Genomic DNA, 3,856 nt, shown 5'->3' on the forward strand with positions numbered 1-3,856 from the left:
AGAGAGAGAGAAAGAGAGAGAGATAGAGAGAGAGAGAGAGAGAGAGAGAGAGAGAGTGAGTCATTTAAATCACTTTGAGGTGATGCTTAACTTTGATAGGAACTTTGGGCCACTGAGGTACTGGGAAGGAATGTGCTTTGTCAATGTTCCCATTGTTGAGTCTCCTTCAAGAAACCTTGCTCCTGAAGGAAGATTATGGGGCCCGGCAATGCCTACATTCCTATGTGGCAGGAGAAGGTCACATTCTTCATAATATACTGATGTAGCCGCTCAGACAGCATCTGAATTCAAGCCTCACCATTACTGTCTAGATTTGTGGCCTCTGGCAAAGCAGCCAAAGTTTGTTGTTTTCTTTTTTTTCTCACATAATCTGTGGCCCAGAACCTGAGGATATGAACACCTCAAGCACTTTTCTTATATAATTACTTTTTTAAAAACAGTTTCTCAGAATTTTTTATTATCAATTGCTTAAATAAGAATGAGTGCTGCTAGAGATAAATTCATCCTATTTATTCTTTATAACACCGTGGCTCAAAGTCTGTTTACATAAGACTCTCCTCCTTGGTGGAGACTGGTTACTCAATGCTTCTTGCCTATGGGAGGGGTGGAGCCGGCAAAAGCTAGAGAGAGAAGACAGGTCATGTTCTTTGGGTTTCCAAATTCAAGAAAGAATATATGTGGTTCCAGATCCTCTTCAGGTCCCTGAAGGGAGAGAAAGACTCTGAGGAGAAGCTGACATATCAAGGCCCTATGGGCTATATCATTAAAACAGGACTTCTATATGATCATACATTTTTAAAAATTAGGGAGCCAAGATGGCAGCTGAAAAACAGGGACTCCCTTAAGCTCTTCCCCAAATTCCTCCAAACACCTGTAAAATGGCTCTGAACCCACAAAATAATGGAGGGAAACAAGTCTCCAGCCCAAGACAGCCTGGATGGTCTCTAGGAAGGGTCTATTGTACCATGCTGGGAGCAGAGCTCAGCCCAGTGTGGGTCACGCCAGGACTGACCAGATCAGGATTTGGGCAGAGCAGGACCTAGGACCCTGAATCACTGAGCTGTGGCAGTTGCCAGACTTCTCAACCCACAAACACCAAAGACAATAGAGCAGATTAGTGGGAAAACTGCTGGATCAGCGTGGGAGAAGTGCTCAGTCTGGCACCAGCCCTGGGGCAGTGGAGGCAGCGGCAGCAGCAGGAAGCTCCTGTGGCTGCTTCCAGAGCTCCAGAGGCTGCTGCTTCCAGCCCCAGGCCCACACAGTAGGAGGAATCAAGCTGCAGATCAGAGCAGGAGTGCAAGGATTGCTTTGCTGGCACAGAGGCAGGGTTCTCTTGCTTTGCTCTGCTTGGATCTGGGTCACAGTCCTGGCTGGCAGTTCTTGGGGGAGGAAGAGCATGGGTGTGGCAGAGCTTGCAGTGAGTGGAGTAGAAGTAGATCTGAAAACAGCAGTGCAAGGCCCCTAAAGCTTGGGATAAAATACTCCCTACTCTACAAGCAGTCATACCCTGACAAAAAGCTCAAGGGTCAAGTAGTTGGCTGGGAACATGACCAGTCAGTGAAAAAGGACTGACTCAGACTCAGACTCAGACTCAGACTATAGAATCTTCTTTTGGTGACAAAGAAGATCAAAACACACAGCCAGAAGAAGTCAACAAAGTCAAAGAGCTTACATCAAAAGCCTCCAAGAAATATATGAATTGGTCTCAGGCCATGGAAGCACTCAAAAAGGATTTGGAAAAGCAAGTAAGAGAAGTAGAGGAAAAATTGGGACAAGAAATGAGAGTGATGCAAGAAAATCATGAAAAACAAGTCACTGACTTGCTAAAGGAGACCCACCCAAAAAAATACTAAAGAAAATAACATCTTAAAAAATAGACTAACCCAAATGACAAAAGAACTCCAAAAAGCCAATGAGGAAAAGAATGCCTTGAAAGGCAGAATTAGCCAAATGGAAAAGGAGGTCCAAAAGACCACTGAAGAAAATACCACCTTAAAAATTAGATTGGAGCAAGTGGAAGCTAGTGACTTTGAGAAATCAAGATATTATAAAACAGAACGAAAGGAATGAAAAAATGGAAGACAATGTGAAATATCTCATTGGAAAAACCACTGACCTGGAGAATAGATCCAGGAGAGATAATTTAAAAATTAATGGACTACCTGAAAGCCATGATAAAAAAAAAAGAGCCTAGACATCATCTTTCAAGAAATTATCAAGGAAAACTGCCCTGATATTCTAGAACCAGAGGGTAAAATAGAAATTGAAAGAATCCACTGATCACCTCTTGAAAAAGATCCCCAAAAGAAAACTCCTGGGAATATTGTAGCCAAATTCCAGAGTTCCCAGGTCAAGGTGAAAATATTTCAAGCAGCCAGAAAGAAACAATTTGAGTATTGTGGAAACACAATCAGGATAACACAAGATCTAGCAGCTTCTACATTAAGGGATAAAAGGGTTTGGAATATGATATTCTGGAGGTCAATGGAGCTAGGATTAAAACCAAGAATCACCTTCCCAGCACAACTGAGTATAATACTCCAAGGCAAAATATGGATTTTCAATAAAACAGAGGACTTTCAAGCTTTCTCAATGAAAAGACCAGAGCTGAATAGAAAATTTAACTTTCAAATACAAGAATCAAGAGAAGCGAGGAGGCCGAGCAGGAAGTAGAGCTGAAGGCAGCAGAGAGAACGGAGCTGCGAGTCTGGACAGCAGCGTGTGTTCCGAGCTCTCCGCCACCCCCTGCCCGCAGTAGCGGCAGAGCCAGACCGCCAACGCTATGGCGGGTTGGATCGCCTACATCGACAACCTCATGGGGATGGGACCTGTCAGGATGCCGCCATAGTCGGCTATAAGGACTCGCCCTCGGTCTGGGCCACTGTACCCGGGAAAACCTTCGCCAATATCACGCCAGCTGAAGTAGCCGTATTGGTTGGCAAAGATCGTTCGACTTTCTTCGTAAATGGGCTGACACTTGGGGGCCAGAAATGTTCAGTGATCAGGGATTCGCTGCTGCTAGATGGAGAGTACACCATGGACCTTCGTACCAAGAGCACTGGGGGTGCTCCCACCTTCAACCTCACTGTTACCATGACTGGCAAGACGCTAGTCCTGCTGATGGGGAAGGAAGGTATCCACAGTGGAATGATCAACAAGAAGTGTCATGAAATGGCTTCCTACCTTCGATGCTCTCAATACTGACCCTCCCTGCCCCCTCTTATTCCCCAAGGCTTCTGCATCATTTCCCTCACCATTGTTTTTTTGGGCCATTCCCCCACCCACTTGTTGCTGCCAAAACTACATCTGGGGGGGGCCAGGTTGGATGGACAGGCACCCCCCCCTTTCCTTTTGAACCTCCTTCCTGTGTGTAGTTGGGAAGATTTTTTTTTTTTGAAAAAAATTTTTGTTGGTTTTTTTTTCTGGAAACTTATATTGGAATATGAATAAAAGATTCTACTAATAAAAAAAAGAATCAAGAGAAGCATGAAAAGGGAAACAAGAAAGAGAATTCATAAGGGACTTACTAAAGTTGAACTGTTTTGCTTACATTCCTATATGGAAATATGATATTTGTAACTCATGAGACCTTTCTCAGTATTAGGGTAGTTGAAGGGAATATACACATACATAGACAGAGGGCACAGGGTGAGTTGAATATGAAGGGATGATGTCTTAAAAATTAAATTAAATTAAATTAAAGAGTGAGAGAGGAATATATTGGGAGAAGGAGAAAGGGAGAGTTAGAATGGGGTAAATTATGTCACATAAAAGTGGCAAGAAAAAGCAGCTCTATTGGAAGGGAAGAGGCGGCAGGTGAAAGGGAATGAATGAATCTTGCTCTCATTGGATTTGA

At 43.7% G+C, this 3,856-nt stretch overlaps 1 pseudogene; it reads left to right on the forward strand.

Annotated features, from left to right (window-relative positions):
• The first annotated feature begins 2,782 nt into the window (after positions 1–2,782).
• Positions 2,783–3,204, forward strand: LOC118854376 (annotated as a pseudogene).
• Positions 3,205–3,856: the final 652 nt, after the last annotated feature.

The sequence above is a fragment of the Trichosurus vulpecula genome, chromosome 6, assembly GCF_011100635.1.
Source record: "Trichosurus vulpecula isolate mTriVul1 chromosome 6, mTriVul1.pri, whole genome shotgun sequence".
Taxonomy (NCBI): domain Eukaryota; kingdom Metazoa; phylum Chordata; class Mammalia; order Diprotodontia; family Phalangeridae; genus Trichosurus; species Trichosurus vulpecula.